We start from the raw sequence: 19,450 nt of genomic DNA on the forward strand, positions 1-19,450 counted from the left end.
TACCACAATTGTGTATTGGAGTAACGTTTATTAACCTTGTTATAATATGATAGCAATTTTAAGTCTGTAAAATTGTTGATGCTGATGGATTTATACAACAAAACGATTACTTTGTGCTATAATCACTCTTTGTAATTAGCTATTTTGCATGTACAAAATATAACTTTAATGTACATTCCTCCATAATATACATGTAATCAAAATTGTGAAACCTGCAAATTGTACTTTCTTGACCTCAATAAAAACATTTGTAAAAAAAAATAAGAAATGAGGTACAGATGATGGTACAGTTGTAGGCCACCAGCGCACAAAATAGACTAATGTTGTGCCTAATGCTACCGGAGGAATGGGATTGTTTTGCCGGTTCAAATCCCGACAGCGGCTGGCCGAAGGGAGGAAATCCCGACAGCGGAGGTAAGTATAGCTAACCCTCCCCTCTCCCCCCCTAACTCTCCTTTAGGGGTGCCTAACCCTAACCTCCCCCCAATGTGCCTATCCCTAACCCTCCCAGGGGGTGCCTAACCCACCCTTCCCCTGGCCCAGGGATATTCAACGTTGGCCCTCCAGCTGCTGTGGAACTACATATCCCAGCATGCACTGCCACCTTTTTGATATAACAGCATGCTAAATCTATGGCAGTGCATGCTGGGATGTGTAGTTCCACAGCAGCTGGAGGGTCAAGGTTGAAGACCCCTGCCCTAGCCTATCCCTCCCCAGGGGGGGTGCCTAACCCTGAGTCTCCCCGGGGTGCCCTAAACCTAACTCTCCCCCCACGTGGCTAAGAGGATGGGCGCCCGTACTTACCTCGTTCAGGCCCGCGTCGGGATTATGACAGGCGTTGGTATCTTGGCTCCTGTCATACATCCCTAGCCAGCATTCTGGCATCGGGATTGTGACCGGCGTCCTTGTGTCCTCCGGTCACATAACTACATCCCCTACTGGCCTTATTTCCTGCAAACCCAAGCATTTAGACACAGGGCCCTAACTAGCTATGGGCGATCGGTGCCGTCACACAGAGCGCAGCACCGCTGACCATCCACAGTCCCTGTATCTGGCTGGCAGGGCGCCTAGAACGGCACCCGGCAGATGGAATCTCAGATTAAGTGCTGCCCGGAGGACGCTCCAAGCCGCAGACTGCAGCCATACCAGGACCCCGGAGTACCCCGAGGATGCTCCGGTCAGCGCTGTTGTTCCAGTCGCTTGTGGCCCCGCCCCCAGTCTGACATCATGCGCTGAGGGGCCGTGACTGGCACCGGGCGCCATAGCTGGAAGCTGGGGCTCTGTTTAGACATCTTGGTGCATTTTCTCAAATTGAGACACACAGCTCCTCCAAATAAATAAATGCCTGCGTTTGACCAATGTGCAGTTCGTAAATGAAGCCCTGTAATTTGCCTTCAACTAAATGTAACTCCTCTGTGTCTTACCTATCTACCATAACCAGCACAGGAGGTGCGCAGTACCATGATAGTAATATTTAACCCCTGCGCTTTCTATGTAAATATAAAGTAGGGAGGGTGAGGTGTATATTTGTATGGCATCTACATACATATAAATAAGGAGACTGAGGGCCTGATTCAGCAAGGATTGCACCTGCGATTACGCACGCGTCCGGTCGATTGTTGCATTCTGCACATGCATCACAGTGCGCGAACTGGCCACTGCGACTGCAATGAATGAAAATACAAGTTGCAATAACACAAGAAATGACCGTTAGCTGTAACACTGTGGCAGAATCGCTATGGATGAGAATGACAGCAAATGTTTGGGGTAACAGTACTAGAATGAATGTAGCGGTTTCAGTGTAACAGATGTCTTATGCAGTCAGGGCAGGGCCGACTATTACGGTGTGTACGGGGCCGCCGAGTGCCACGGTGATCTTAGGGGGCCCGATTCCCACCTGCTGCCACCATACCGCTTCAGGGAAGGGGCAATGTCTGGTTATAGTACTTTCTGCTGCTACCCTATGGTGAGATACCTGGGGGGGGTCAGAGGAGCGTGTGCTGAGCCCTGATTGGAAGAGCTCAGCACACTTGCTCCTTTGACCTGGGCAGGGGGGAGGGGCTACACCGACTTTTTTCAAATGTTCAATTTAGCAGCATGGAGGATGATGGAACTGCTGGAAGCTCCGCATCAAGGTGAGAGGGGGTGAGACTGCAGGGGAGCACATTGCTTGTGTCCCCCACTCGGTCTGTATATGTATATATACGTCTATATGTAACCCTGCCTTTATGTATGTATATGTAACCCTATCTGTGCGTGTGTATACTTCTATATGTAACCCTGCTTGTATGGATGTGTGTAACCCTGTCTGTATGTGTATGTCTCTATATGTATCCCTGTCTGTATGTGTATGTCTCTATATGTAACCCTGTCTGTATGTGAAGGTCTCTATATGTACCCGTCTGTATGTGTATGTCTCTATATGCAACCCTGTCTGTATGTGAGTCTCAATATGTAACCCTGTCTGTATGTGAATGTCTCTATATGTAACCCTGTCTGTATGTGTATGTCTCTATATGTATCAGTGTCTGTATGTGTATGTCTCTATATGTAACCCTGTCTGTATGTGAAGGTCTCTATATGTACCCGTCTGTATGTGTATGTCTCTATATGCAACCCTGTCTGTATGTGAGTCTCTATATGTACCCCTATCTGTATGTGTATGTCTCTATATGTACCCCTGACTGTATGTGAATGTCTCTATATGTACCCCTGTCTGTATGTGTATATGTCTCTATATGTACCCCTGTCTGTATGTGTATATGTCTCTATATGTACCCCTGTCTGTATGTGAATGTCTCTATATGTACCCCTGTCTGTATGTGAATGTCTCTATATGTACCCCTGTCTGTATGTGTATGTCTCTATATGTAACCCTGTCTGTTTGTGAATGTCTCTATGTGTAAGCCTGTCTGTATGGCTCTATATGTAACCCTGTCTGTATATGTCTCTATATGTAACCATGTCTGTATATGTCTCTTTGTGTAACTGTCTGTATATGTCTATATGTACCCCTGTCTGTATGTGCATGTCTCTATATGTAACCCTGTCTGTATGTGAATGTCTCTATATTTAAGCCTGTCTGTATGTGTATGTCTCTATAGGTAACCCTGTCTGTATATGTCTCTATATGTAACCATATCTGTATATGTCTCTTTATGTAACTCTGTCTGTATATGTCTATATGTAAGCCTGTCTGTATGTGTATGCCTCTATATGTGAATGTCTCTATATGTAAGCCTGTCTGTATGTGTATGTCTATATGTAACCCTGTCTGTATGTGAATGTCTCTATATGTACCCCTGTCTGTATGTGTATGTCTCTATATGTAACCCTGTCTGTATGTGAATGTCTCTATATGTAAGCCTGTCTGTATGTGTATGTCTCTATATGTAACCCTGTCTGTATGTGAATGTCTCTATATGTAAGCCTGTCTGTATGTGTATGCCTCTATATGTAACCCTGTCTGTATGTGTATGTCTCTATATGTACCCGTCTGTATGTGTATGTCTCTATATGTAACCCTGTCTGTATGTGAATGTTTCTATATGTAAGCCTGTCTGTATGTGAATGTCTCTATATGTAAGCCTGTCTGTATGTGTATGTCTCTATATGTAACCATGTCTGTATATGTCTATTTATGTAACTCTGTCTGCATATATGTATATATGTAAGCCTGTCTGTATGTGTATGCCTCTATATGTAACCCTGTCTGTATGTGAATGTCTCTATATGTAGCCCTGTCTGTATGTGAATGTCTCTATATGTAACCCTGTCTGTATGTGAATGTCTCTATATGTACCAGTCTGTATGTGAATGTCTCTATATGTAACCCTGTCTGTATATGTCTCTATATGTAACCCTGTCTGTATATGTCTCTATATGTAACCATGTCTGTATATGTCTCTTTATGTAACTCTGTCTGCATATATGTATATATGTAAGCCTGTCTGTATGTGTATGCCTCTATATGTAACCCTGTCTGTATATGTCTCTTTATGTAACCATGTCTGTATATGTCTATTTATGTAACTGTCTGTATATGTCTATATGTAAGCCTGTCTGTATGTGAATGTCTCTATATGTAACCCTGTCTGTATATGTCTCTATATGTAACCCTGTCTGTATATGTCTCTTTATGTAACCATGTCTGTATATGTCTATTTATGTAACTGTCTGTATATGTATATATGTAAGCTTGTCTGTATGTGTATGCCTCTATATGTAACCCTGTCTGTATGTGAATGTCTCTATATGTAACCCTGTCTGTATGTGAATGTCTCTATATGTAACCCTGTCTGTATGTGAATGTCTCTATATTTAAGCCTGTCTGTATGTGTATGTCTCTATAGGTAACCCTGTCTGTATATGTCTCTATATGTAACCATGTCTGTATATGTCTCTTTATGTAACTCTGTCTGTATATGTCTATATGTAAGCCTGTCTGTATGTGTATGTCTATATGTGAATGTCTCTATATGTAACCCTGTCTGTATGTGTATGTCTCTATATGTAACCCTGTCTGTATGTGAATGTCTCTATATGTACCCCTGTCTGTATGTGTATGTCTCTATATGTAACCCTGTCTGTATGTGAATGTCTCTATATGTAAGCCTGTCTGTATGTGTATGTCTCTATATGTATACCTGTCTGTATGTGTATGTCTCTATATGTAACCCTGTCTGTATGTGAAGGTCTCTATATGTACCCGTCTGTATGTGTATGTCTCTATATGTAACCCTGTCTGTATGTGAATGTTTCTATATGTAAGCCTGTCTGTATGTGAATGTCTCTATATGTAACCCTGTCTGTATGTGAATGTCTCTATATGTAACCCTGTCTGTATATGTCTCTATATGTAACCCTGTCTATATATGTCTCTATATGTAACCATGTCTGTATATGTCTTTATGTAACTCTGTCTGCATATATGTATATATGTAAGCCTGTCTGTATGTGTATGCCTCTATATGTAACCCTGTCTGTATGTGAATGTCTCTATATGTAGCCCTGTCTGTATGTGAATGTCTCTATATGTAACCCTGTCTGTATGTGAATGTCTCTATATGTACCCGTCTGTATGTGAATGTCTCTATATGTAACCCTGTCTGTATATGTCTCTATATGTAACCCTGTCTGTATATGTCTCTATATGTAACCATGTCTGTATATGTCTCTTTATGTAACTCTGTCTGCATATATGTATATATGTAAGCCTGTCTGTATGTGTATGCCTCTATATGTAACCCTGTCTGTATGTGAATGTCTCTATATGTAACCCTGTCTGTATGTGAATGTCTCTATATGTACCCGTCTGTATGTGAATGTCTCTATATGTAACCCTGTCTGTATATGTCTCTATATGTAACCGTCTGTATATGTCTCTATATGTAACCATGTCTGTATATGTCTCTTTATGTAACTCTATCTGTATATTTCTATATGTAAGCCTGTCTGTATGTGTATGTCTCTATATGTAACCCTGTCTGTATGTGAATGTCTCTATATGTAAGCCTGTCTGTATGTGTATGTCTATATGTAACCCTGTCTGTATGTGAATGTCTCTATATGTAACCCTGTCTGTATGTGTATGTCTCTATATGTAAGCCTGTCTGTGTGTCTCTATATGTAACCCTGTCTGTATGTGAATGTCTATATATGTACCCCTGTCTGTATATGTCTCTATATGTAACCCTGTCTATATATGTCTCTATATGTAACCATGTCTGTATATGTCTCTTTATGTAACTCTGTCTGTATATGTCTATATGTAAGCCTGTCTGTATGTGTATGTCTCTATATGTAACCCTGTCTGTATGTGAATGTCTCTATATGTAACCCTGTCTATATGTAACCATGTCTGTATGTGAATGTCTCTATATGTAACCCTGTCTGTATGTCTCTATATGTAACCCTGTTTGTATATGAATGTCTCTATATGTAACCCTGTCTGTATGTGAATGTCTCTATATGTAAGCCTGTCTGTATGTGTATGGCTCTATATGTAACCCTGTTAGTTATTATTGAAACAACTTTTATTATATTTTACTTAAAATATATATGAGCAAAGTAAAGACAATTGTAACATATAGGGGGCGATTCAATTGGGCACGAGGTTAAGCAACCCGACCGTGGTATCAGAGCTTAATACCTCACGTTGTGTAAAAAAAAAAAAATTAAATAAAACATTTTTACTCACCTGTCCGGGGGTCTCAGCGGCTCCTGGTGGCCTCTTCTTCACTGAGGAGGAGGCTGCTGGGAGTCCCGAGGGCTGCTGGAACGCTCAGGGGCTGCTAGGAGATGTAGTTCTCCTAGCGCTGGCTACAGGGGGAATACACTGACACGGGGGGAGGGGTCACACTCACGCACACTGACTCATACACACTAACAATCACAAAAACTCACACCCACTCACCCTGCTGTGAAAGACCCGGCTCCCTACGCTGGATGCAGAAGACACCGCTTCCGAAGGTGAGTATTTAAGGAGTAATTAAGCTAATTGGAATCTTCCAATTGCTTAATTAGTCCTCAGGGAGGGGGTGTTGCCAGGTTCCCTGAGCAAGTCCCGCTGATTTTTCCTAAAATTAACGATTTTAGGAAAAATCAAATTTGCTCTGGAGCTGTAAGAGAAAAAGACACTTAGGGCCTGATTCAGACCCACTCGCGAGCGGCTGTCCGCTCGCAAGTGGGTCGATGTTCTGCACTGAGCATGCGCACGACGGAGGGCGCATGCGCCAGACGCGACGAGCGAAGGATTTTCCTTCGCTCGTTGTGTCTCTTCAAAGGGGGCGTGCTGTCGATGTTGACTGACAGCACGCCCCCTTTGGTGGGCGTGCCGGGGGCGTGCCTCCCTGACGGGGGCGTTCCCACGGGAATGCCTCCCGTCAGAAGCCGGCCCACTGACATCACTAGTGATGTCAGTGGGAGTGATTTTGGCTCTGATAGAGCCAAAATCACTCCGAGCCTTGTGGTTGAAAAACTCAACCACAGGCTTTTGTACGCAGTTTCGATGGTCGCGATGGTCACGACCATCGCGGCCATCAAACTGCACGCTCGTATAGGCTGTGGGTGGTGACCCACAGCTATACGAGCGTCCAGGAGGACGCTCCATTTTCATGGAGGGCGGCCCTCATTCAGAGCGTGCGCTCTGCTCAGAGCGTACGGCTCTGAATGAGGGCCATATTTCTATAGACATCACCGAGACCCATTTCCAGTCCCCTAATCGAATACTATAACCCCGGACCAGCAGGAAAACCCCAGTGCCGGCTTTTTAAAAAAAATTTTTTTACATTTCCCGCCCGCAATTGGATTCCCCCCATATATTAATTCTTATTTGATTAAAATGGTCAAGAAAAGAGAATGTGTTAAACATTCCAAAGACAGAATAGACACATATAAAATGTCAGCGATAAAACTAAATTCTTTGTATGTTTTCTAAGAGGCGAAAATATTTAAAAATCTCTACATCGCCTTAGAGGATATCTATGAGAGAGAACATCAGTGAGAAACATTACAGTTATATATATTCTATTCTAAATGATATATGTTTACTGATCACCACCAAAACAACAAATAGCCTCTGTTGACAACCAGTGATAGCAGTGCCTGTAATTAGAACTTTTATAGATACCAATTAGTACTTGAAATTCGTATTTATAAAATTCAATATTGTTTGTCTGGCAAATAAGACGCCACAATTCCCAGATCTCAGATTATTATTCATGCCCAGGGCCTAGTTCCAGGACCAACTTTAAATGAAATGTAATAAGAACATATAAATATGAGAGTTTATTTCACAAGTGGCGGAAAAATGTTTTTTCGCTTACCAAAAAGAAATGAAGCTCTGGTCTCTGACACATGACCCCACCCCTCCTACACTCACTGACCCCAACCCCTCCTACACTCACTGACCCCAACCCCTCTGAGACGCACTGATCCCAACCCCTCCGACATGTACTGACCTCACACCTCCACCCTCACTGACCCCAACCCCTCCGACACTCACTGACCCCAACCCCTCCGACACTCACTGACCCCAACCCCTCAGAGACGCACTGACCCCAACCCCTCCTACACTCACTGAGCCCAACCCCTCTGAGACGCACTGACCCCAACCACTCCTACACTCACTGAGCCCAACCCCTCTGAAACGCACTGACACCAACCCCTCCACCCTCACTGACCCCAACCACTCCTACACTCAGACCCCAACCCCTCCTACCTTCACTGACCCCAACCCCTCTGAGACGCACTGACCCCAACCCCTCCGACACTCACTGACCCCAACCCCTCTGAGACGCACTGACCCCAACCCCTCTGAGATGCACTGACCCCAACCCCTCCACCCTCACTGACCCCAACCCCTCCGACACTCACTGACCCCAACCCCTCTGAGACGCACTGACCCCAACCCCTCTGAGACGCACTGACCCCAACCCTCCACCCTCACTGACCCCAACCCCTCCGACACTCACTGACCCCAACCCTCCACCCTCACTGACCCCAACCCTCCACCCTCACTGACCCCAACCCCTCCTACACTCACTGACCTCAACCCCTCCTACACTCACTGACCCCAACCCCTCCGACACTCACTGACCCCAAACCCTCTGAGACGCACTGACCCCAACCCCTCCTACACTCACTGACCCCAGCCCCTCCACCCTCACTGACCCCAACCCCTCTGAGACGCACTGACCCCAACCCCTCCACCCTCACTGACCCCAACCCCTCCGACACTCACTGACCCCAATCCCTCTGAGACGCACTGACCCCAACCCCTCCTACACTCACTGACTGACCCAACCCCTCCGACACGCACTGACCCCAGCCCCTCCTACACTCACTGACCCCAACCCCTCCGACACTCACTGACCCCAACCCCTCCGACACTCACTGACCCCAACCCCTCTGAGACGCACTGACCCCAACCCCTCCGACACTCACTGACCCCAACCCTCCGACACTCACTGACCCAACCCCTCCGACACTCACTGACCCCAACCCCTCCGACACGCACTGATCGCAAACCCTCCGACACTCACTGACCCCAACCCCTCCGACACTCACTGACCCCAACCCCTCCGACACTCACTGACCCCACAACTCCGCCCTCACTGAACGGAAACCACTCCACCCACACTGACCCAACCCCTCCGACACTCACTGCCCCAACCCCTCCGAGACGCACTGACCCTAACCCTTCCTACACTCACTGACCCCAACCCCTCCACCCTCACTGACCCCAACCCCTCCTACATTCACTGACCCCAACCCCTCCTACATTCACTGACCCCAACCCCTCCTACACTCACTGACCCTAACCCCTCCCGACACTCACTGACCCCAACCCCTCCGAGACGCACTGACCCCAACCCCTCCGAGACGCACTGACCCCAACCCTTCCTACACTCACTGACCCCAACCCCTCCACCCTCACTGACCCCAACCCCTCCTACATTCACTGACCCCAACCCCTCCTACACTCACTGACCCCAACCCCACCGAAACTCACTGACCCCAACCCCTCTGAGACGCACTGACCCCAACCCCTCCTACACTCACTGACCCCAACCCCTCCGACACTCACTGACCCCAACCCCTCCACCCTCACTGACCCCAACCCCTCCGACACTCACTGACCCCAACCCCTCCACCCTCACTGACCCCAACCCCTCCGACACTCACTGACCCCAACCCCTCCGACACTCACTGACCCCAACCCCTCTGAGACGCACTAACCCCAACCCCTCCTACACTCACTGACCCCAACCCCTCCGACACTCACTGACCCCAACCCCTCTGAGACGCACTGACCTCAACCCCTCCGAGACGCACTGACCCCAACCCCTCCTACACTCACTGACACCAACCCCTCCACCATCACTGACCCCAACCCCTCCGACACTCACTGACCCCAACCCCTCCACCCTCACTGACCCCAACCACTCCTACACTCACTGACCCCAACCCCTCTGAGACGCACTGACCACAACCCCTCCTACACTCACTGACCCCAACCCTCCACCCTCACTGACCCCAACCTCTCCGACACTCATTGACCCCAACCCCTCTGAGACGCACTGACCCCAACCCCTCCTACACTCACTGACCCCAACCCCTCCGACACTCACTGACCCCAACCCCTCCGACATGCACTGACCCCAACCACTCCACCCTCACTGACCCAACCGCTCCGACGCTCACTGACCCAACCCCTCCGACACTCACTGACCCCAACCCCTCCGACACTCACTGACCCCAACCCCTCCGACACGCACTGATCGCAATCCCCTCCACCCTCACTGACCCCAACCCCTCTGAGACGCACTGACCCCAACCCCTCTTACACTCACTGATCCCACCACTCAGACACTCACAGCCCCCCAACCCCTCCGACACTCACTGACCCCAACCCCACCGACACTCACTGACCCCAACCCCTCTGAGATGCACTGACCCCAACCCCTCTGAGATGCACTGACCCCAACCCCTCCTACACTCACTGACCCCAACCCCTCCTACACTCACTGACCCCAACCCCTCCTACACTCACTGACCCCAACCCCTCTGAGACGCACTGACCACAACCCCTCCTACAGTCACTGACCCCAACCCCTCCACCCTCACTGACCCCAACCCCTCCGACACTCACTGACCCCAACCCCTCTGAGACGCACTGACCCCAACACCTCTGAGACTCACTGACCCCAACCCCTTCTACACTCACTAACCCCAACCCCTCCGACACTCACTGACCCCAACCCCTCTGAGACGCACTGACCACAACCCCTCCTACACTCACTGACCCCAACCCCTCCACCCTCACTGACCCCAACCCCTCCGACACTCACTGACCCCAACCCCTCTGAGACGCACTGACCCCAACCCCTCTGAGACGCACTGACCCCAACCCCTCCTACACTCACTGACCCCAACCCCTCCGACACTCACTGACCCCAACCTCTCCGACACTCACTGACTGACCCAACCCCTCCGACATGCACTGACCCCAACCACTCCACCCTCACTGACCCAACCGCTCCGACGCTCACTGACCCAACCCCTCCGACACTCACTGACCCCAACCCCTCCGACACTCACTGACCCCAACCCCTCCGACACGCACTGATCGCAATCCCCTCCACCCTCACTGACCCCAACCCCTCTGAGACGCACTGACCCCAACCCCTCTTACACTCACTGATCCCACCACTCAGACACTCACAGCCCCCCAACCCCTCCGACACTCACTGACCCCAACCCCACCGACACTCACTGACCCCAACCCCTCTGAGATGCACTGACCCCAACCCCTCTGAGATGCACTGACCCCAACCCCTCCTACACTCACTGACCCCAACCCCTCCTACACTCACTGACCCCAACCCCTCCTACACTCACTGACCCCAACCCCTCTGAGACGCACTGACCACAACCCCTCCTACAGTCACTGACCCCAACCCCTCCACCCTCACTGACCCCAACCCCTCCGACACTCACTGACCCCAACCCCTCTGAGACGCACTGACCCCAACACCTCTGAGACTCACTGACCCCAACCCCTTCTACACTCACTAACCCCAACCCCTCCGACACTCACTGACCCCAACCCCTCTGAGACGCACTGACCACAACCCCTCCTACACTCACTGACCCCAACCCCTCCACCCTCACTGACCCCAACCCCTCCGACACTCACTGACCCCAACCCCTCTGAGACGCACTGACCCCAACCCCTCTGAGACGCACTGACCCCAACCCCTCCTACACTCACTGACCCCAACCCCTCCGACACTCACTGACCCCAACCTCTCCGACACTCACTGACTGACCCAACCACTCCACCCTCACTGACCCAACCGCTCCGACACTCACTGACCCAACCCCTCCGACACTCACTGACCCCAACCCCACCGACACTCACTGACCCCAACCCCTCTGAGATGCACTGACCCCAACCCCTCTGAGATGCACTGACCCCAACCCCTCCTACACTCACTGACCCCAACCCCTCCTACACTCACTGACCCCAACCCCTCCTACACTCACTGACCCCAACCCCTCTGAGACGCACTGACCACAACCCCTCCTACAGTCACTGACCCCAACCCCTCCACCCTCACTGACCCCAACCCCTCCGACACTCATTGACCCCAACCCCTCTGAGACGCACTGACCCCAACACCTCTGAGACTCACTGACCCCAACCCCTTCTACACTCACTAACCCCAACCCCTCCGACACTCACTGACCCCAACCCCTCTGAGACGCACTGACCACAACCCCTCCTACACTCACTGACCCCAACCCCTCCACCCTCACTGACCCCAACCCCTCCGACACTCACTGACCCCAACCCCTCTGAGACGCACTGACCCCAACCCCTCTGAGACGCACTGACCCCAACCCCTCCTACACTCACTGACCCCAACCCCTCCGACACTCACTGACCCCAACCTCTCCGACACTCACTGACTGACCCAACCACTCCACCCTCACTGACCCAACCGCTCCGACACTCACTGACCCAACCCCTCCGACACTCACTGACCCCAACCCCTCCGACACTCACTGACCCCAACCCCTCCTACACTCACTGACCCCAACACGTCCTGCACTCACTGACCCCAACCCCTCCGACACACACTTACCCCACAACTCCGCCCACACTGAACAGAAACCACTCCACCCACACTGACCCCAACCCCGCCGACACTCACTGATCCCACCACTCAGACACTCACATCCCCCCTACCCCGCCGACACTCACTGACTCCAATTCCTCCGAAACTCACTGACCCCAACCTCTCCGACACTCACTGACTGACCCCAACCCCTCCAACACTCACTGACTCCAATTCCTCCGAAACTCACTGACCCCAACCCCTCTGATCCTAACCCTTCCCACACTGAGTGACCCGACCCCAGCCTCCATCACTACACTCACGGACTGGAAGCCGACAGACACTGTCACTAGAGTTACCAGCTGGCCAGCAGCACCCAGTGACTGGACGGGGCACCTGAAGTCTCTCCGCCACCTGTCTCTGCCCTTAGAGCGCAGCTGTCAGGGGGGCGGGATTACTATGTCTAGATCAGTGACGTCACATTTGCCGACCAGCACCACGTGATCACTCCTCAACGTCTCGTGACCGCGCTCGCTGCTGCGGGATGAGCGCGTGTCCGACACCGGCCCCGCCCACCCTGGGACCCCTTGGGAGCGCGCCGGGAAACCCCGTGCAAGCGCCGCCGCCATCTTGGAGAGACAGAGGGAGGAAGAGAGGAATTCTGACAGGGAACGGAGTATACAGAGCGGCTGCTGTACCGTCACCGCTCCCGCACAGGTGAGAACCCTCCTCGCCGGGTCACAGCATCCCACCATCATCTTGCTACACCCCGACTGGGTCACTGCACCCCTCTATTATGTTTCTGCACCCCGGCCGGCTCACTACATCCCACCATTATCTCCCTCCACCCGGACATGTTCTCATATACCTCAAGATATCCTCCCTGGGCCTAAGCACCCCAGTATAATGTCCCTACACCTTAGTATAATGTACCTGCACCCCAACTTGCCCTCAGCACCTCAGTATAATGTCCCTACACCTTAGTATAAGGTCCCTGCACCCCAACTTGCTCTAAGCACCGTGGTATAATATCCCTACACCTTAGTATATTGTCCATGCACTCCAGCTGGGCATCAGCACCCCATTATAATGTTCCTGCAACCTAGTATGATGTCCCTGCACCTCAAGTTGGCGTCAGCACCTCTTTATAATGTCCATACACTCCAACTCCGCCACAGCACCCCTTTATAATGTCCATGCACCTCAACTTGGCCACAGCACCTCAGCATAATTTAGATGCACTCCAACTGGGCCTCAGCACCCTAGTATATAATGTCCCTGCACCTCAGCTTGGCCTCAGCACCCCTTTATAATGTCCATACACTCCAACTGGGCCTCAGCACCCCAGTGTAATGTCCCTGCACTCCAACTGGGCCTCAGCACCCCAGTGTAATGTCCCTGCACTCCAACTGGGCCTCAGCACCCCAGTGTAATGTCCCTGCACTCCAACTGGGCCTCAGCACCCCAGTGTAATGTCCCTGCACCCCAACTTTCCCTAAGCACCCCAGTGTAATGTCCCTGCACTCCAACTGGGCCTCAGCACCCCAGTGTAATGTCCCTGCACTCCAACTGGGCCTCAGCACCCCAGTGTAATGTCCCTGCACTCCAACTGGGCCTCAGCACCCCAGTGTAATGTCCCTGCACTCCAACTGGGCCTCAGCACCCCAGTGTAATGTCCCTGCACTCCAACTGGGCCTCAGCACCCCAGTGTAATGTCCCTGCACTCCAACTGGGCCTCAGCACCCCAGTGTAATGTCCCTGCACTCCAACTGGGCCTCAGCACCCCAGTGTAATGTCCCTGCACTCCAACTGGGCCTCAGCACCCCAGTGTAATGTCCCTGCACTCCAACTGGGCCTCAGCACCCCAGTGTAATGTCCCTGCACTCCAACTGGGCCTCAGCACCCCAGTGTAATGTCCCTGCACTCCAACTGGGCCTCAGCACCCCAGTGTAATGTCCCTGCACTCCAACTGGGCCTCAGCACCCCAGTGTAATGTCCCTGCACCTCAATCAGGTCACTTCACCCCTATATTATCTTCTTGCACCATGACCAGTTCACTGCACCCCTATATTATTTTCCTCAATCCTGGCCAGGTCACTGCACCCCTATTATTTTCCTGCACCATGACCTGGTCACTTCACCCCTTTATTATTTTCCTGCACCATGACCTGGTCACTTCACCCCTTTATTATCTTCCTGAACCTCCACCGGGTCACTGCACCCCACTATTATTTTCCTGTACTATGACTCCTCTGTTATCATCTTGCACCCCAACTAGGTCACTGCTCACAAGTATAATTTACATGCACCCCACTGGGGTGTCAGCCACACCAGTGTATTCTTCCTGCACCCCACCAGGGTCTCGGCCAACCCAGTGTAATCTCCATGCACCCCAACCAGGTTTTAGCACCCAAGTATAATCTCCCTTCACACCAGGAGGGCCTCAGCACCCAGTATAATTACACTCAGTCTTCCTGCACCTCTCCTAGCTAGTAGAATCTCCCCAACCTGAACCTCAGTACCCCAACCCTGTCATGTGTGCCCCTCAGTTAGTCTTTTAGGCGCTCTGTAGTGATAACATCTCATTATAATGCCTCTACCCCCTGCTATGATGTCATTGTTTTCTATGGTCATTGCTACCTGCCATTACCCAAGGCCTGTCTTTTTTGCCCCTTTCTGTCCTGCCCCTGTTCTTGCTTAATTTTAACAATTTTCACCATACACCCTTCCTCTTTTATCACACCCTGCCTGGCAGATAAGGGGTTAAGTCCACCTTCCCTATTGTGTGGTCCCTGTGTTGGGTGAACGGTATTGAATGGACCCCTGATTTTGTTGTCTCTTGCGTCTTGTCCAGACCCACCTCTGTGTCGCCAACCCTTTGTCTGCACTAGGCACAGGCAGTACTGCAGGGTACTGGGGGGGGGGGGGGGTCTACGTGGCCCTGTGTTGGGGGGCTGAGTGCATCCGGAAGTCAGATCTCGTGACCTAGCTCTTGTTTACTCTCCTGTGTTGCCGGGTAGTGTCAGTCCCAGCAGGGATCAGAGCTAGGCCGGAGCCTGTCACCACCTCTACCTCCAGGGCCGGGTGTGTGGGTTTCCAGTGTGCTAACATCCTGTGTGTACTGCTTACTAACCCTCAGCCGCTCCTAATATGACAGCAGTGCACGTAGAGGGAATCACCTGAGCTCAGAGCTGCCATACAAAGCCTGTCAGTAGCTGAATGTTGTCTGTTTATTTTGGTATAAAGCACTGGTTAATGTGGCCGATCCCTTTGTCCTCCTATGAGGCCGGGCAGGGCAATCTGTGAGGCGGTGTAAGGTCATACAGATTTTGGTGGCTGTGTAAGACGTTTTTGCAGCAAACCCTGTTTTTACTGTAGCTCATGAATAAGTCATGATTATTATAGTGAGGGTACGTCTGAGTGGGGAGGAGATTTCTGCCTGGTCGCTGCTGTATTTAGTCTTAGATCCTCCATAGGCCATAGCTTTCCTAGTTTCTATGATGCTCAGTTGTTACTAAGTAAACTGTAGTTTGTAATATATTTTGACCACATTGATGTGACCAGTTTCTGAAATATACCAGCCTTCTACAGTCCCTTCCTAGTTGCAAAATAGCCTGTTGCGTCCTACGTATCTATATGATCTCAAGTTAATAATGGAGAGAATCCTTGTCAGACATGTTGTACAGATGCAGTTGTGTGTTATATACACAGAGAACAAAGGAACTTGCAGAAGGTCTGGTCACATAAGTAGTCACTGATGTGTAAACAGATGACTGTAGCATACATTGCTGCTGGTCCGTTACACCGCGTTAGATAAACATTCCCAGAATTTTTTTTGTTTAATATCGTCCTGTGTCCTTCATATTTGTGCTGTACTGTCACATGCATACATGCGTGTTCAGCCTACCAGTTCAGGCACTTCTGGGGTGCAAACTACCCAATGTTTAACTGCTGCACTCTGTGATGTCACTGGCTGCTAGTGAAGGGATTGGCTGTACACTCAGTGATGTCACTGGCTGATAGTGAAGGGATAGGCTGTACACTCAGTGATGTCACTGGCTGATAGTGAAGGGATAGGCTGCACTCTCAGTGAGGTCACTGGCTCCTAGTGAATGGAAAGGCTGCATTCTCAGTGATGTCACTGTCTGCTAGTGAAGGGACTGGCTGCACTCTCGGTGATGTCATTGGCTGCACTCTCAGCATACCTCCCAACATGACCCCCCTCCAGGAGGGACACAATGCTCTGGTCCTGGACTTCCTGGTAAGAGGTGGGGCTGCAGCACAGTTCAAAATTCAAATAGGGGAGTCACACCAACTGTCATCTCACACACTGCCCAACATCACTGGCTGGGGACCTCACTGGCAGTTGGTGTGACTCCCCTATTTGAAGTTTGGTCTGTGCTGCAGCCCTGCCTCTGGGAGCCTCCACCAATCATAAATTACCAGGGAAGTCCAGGGCCAGAGCATTGTGTCCCTCCTGGAGAGGGTCATGTTGGGAGGTATGGTCTCAGTGATGTCACTGGCAGCTAGTGAAGGGATAGGCTGTACTCAGTGATGTCACTGGCAGCTAGTGAAGGATAGGCTGCACTCTCAGTGATGTCACTGGCAGCTAGTGAAGGGATAGGCTGTACACTCAGTGATGTCACTGGCAGCTAGTGAAGGGATAGGCTGCACTCAGTGATGTCACTGGCAGCTAGTGAAGGGATAGGCTGCACTCTCAGTGATGTCACTGGCAGCTAGTGAAGGGATAGGCTGCCGAATTCTCCTGCTCCCTATGGCCACTGCACATTACAAGCAGCTGTTTTGGCCATGTTGACTGAATTGTAATTATTAGAGCTGAAATCTGGCCCCCATAATATAAAACATGACGATGCAATGTCAGGCTGCATGCATATCAATCTGCAGAGCATGTTTGGTGTATTTTACCTTTGGAAGTGTGTTTGCCTGGCATGATGTTTGGGATTGTGATATTATAGGCAAACAAGAAAATGTTAATTTATTCTAGGGTTCCCCTACATGATTAAATTGACAGTCTGAGTCCTAATTGGCCATGGTTGATCCTCTGTATTGGCATATGTTGGATGGGGCTATTTGTAGATGCAGTCACTGTCTAACCATGTTAATGTGTGTGTGTGTGTGTGTGTGTGTGTGTGACATCTGTGTACGGGTAATGGCCAGTATATTACCAGCTTTGGGCACATAATTGGGGATTCAGTTCATCCATGAGATTTGTCATCCTATCGCTCAGTGAGACATGTTTAGGACAAGGTCACTAAGGGGGCGATTCAATTCAGCGCGATGCTTAATAGCCGCGGAAAGGAGTTTCCGCAGCTATTTAAATGACCGCGCTGTTTAGTGCAACTACAGGATTTCTGCTTACACCCACCTGAGGGACGAGCAGATATCCGACTTAAGTGCCGTCCGCGATGTTGTTTTCTGGCTTTGCGCAGCACTAACAGCCTCGAGGCCAGCTCTTTATGCGTTCTCCGATTTAATGGTTTCTAGTCGGAATTAAGTGTGGTCAATTGAAAAGCCCGGGAACTCCTTCCTGGGGCTGTTCATCATCGCGCTGAATTGTATCGCCCTCCTTTATATGTCTTGTTTTTATGGTACTCCAGTGTTCTCCCCAGAAATGTTTTCCAGCCAGGTGGTATCGAAAAGTAGCCGGGCGGGGGCCTTCGCAATTATGCGCTCATCGGGAAAAGGGGTATGTCCCTTACCAATTCAGCCCGACAGGTCTCAGGCTGCTATCCCACTAGCTCTCAGTCAAAAGTGCCCATTATACAGTGCCCCCTGTAGGTTTCCCCTTTATGCATTGCCCCCTGTAGTTTAACTTTGTCCTTATACATTGACCTCTGGCTGAAGTAGTGCCCCCAGGCTGGCCCCTTATGCAGTGCCCCCAGGTTTAATAGTGTCCCTTATGCACTGCCCCCAGACTGGTCCTGGCCCCAGCCCAGCACTTAACTTTTACTTGCTGGCCGCTGCCTCGCACTGACTGGATCTAACTAGATCCAGCAGGCGCGCGGGGCAGGCTCCTCACGTCGCGGGTGACGTCACCCGCGCAGTGCGTCACTGGGAACGCTGTCCTCTGAAGCAATCGGAGGCTTCTTTAGCCTCTTAGTCACTTCAGAGGCAGCGTTCCACAGCGGGGAAAAGTGCCGGGCGGCAGGCTGTTTCTGCCCGGCGATGCGCCCGCAGAAAGCAGCCAGGGGAGAACACTGGTACTGTTCAGTGAGATCACAATTCTGTAACCGGTATTGTTACTAAAATGGGCGGTAGGTCAGCGCTGTAAAGCCCTATCGCAAAAAATGTGCGATAAACCCATGGTTAGGGCGGCCAAAGAGTAGTTTTGGGTGCCCTAACCAGGACTTTAGACGGGTTTAGCCTCTTTACGCAGCTAAACCCGGTTTAATTGGTGGTTGAAGACTGTGATATTAATGGCGCCCTGATTTGATTTGCAACGCTGGGCGCCCATTAATTATCACCGCCCAAAAAAAACAATTGAATCACCTCCTATATTTGCGTTGTCGACGTTTATCTTTAATTTCCTGTTTTTGAATATGTCAACATTTTTCATGTTGATAATTTTGTGGTGTAAATTCTAATTTCTATGTCAGACGCAGCTATTTCTATTTATTATTATTGATATTAAATTAGCTCAAGATATATATATTTTTATATTAGGGGTGAGCGGATTCGGTTCTACTCGGTTCCGTTCAGATTTAAAAACCGAATTCTCCTAATAAATCAATCTCTCTGTGTCTCTCTGTGTGTCTCTCTCTCTCTCTGTGTCTCTCTCTCTCTGTGTGTCTCTCTCTCTCTGT

General features: G+C 50.3%; 1 protein-coding gene across 1 annotated transcript in view; it reads right to left on the bottom strand.

Moving 5' to 3' along the window:
- Window positions 1-12,968, bottom strand: part of GSN (gelsolin) — an 82,779-nt gene extending 69,811 nt beyond the window's left edge. Inside the window, exon 1 of the mRNA XM_088453587.1 lies at window positions 12,950-12,968. The gene's annotated coding sequence lies outside the window, so the exon portion shown is untranslated. The remainder of the gene's footprint in view (window positions 1-12,949) is intronic.
- Window positions 12,969-19,450: the final 6,482 nt, after the last annotated feature.

Source organism: Taudactylus pleione, unplaced genomic scaffold (assembly GCF_031769625.1).
Source record: "Taudactylus pleione unplaced genomic scaffold, aTauple2 ptg000583l, whole genome shotgun sequence".
Taxonomy (NCBI): Eukaryota; Metazoa; Chordata; class Amphibia; order Anura; family Myobatrachidae; genus Taudactylus; species Taudactylus pleione.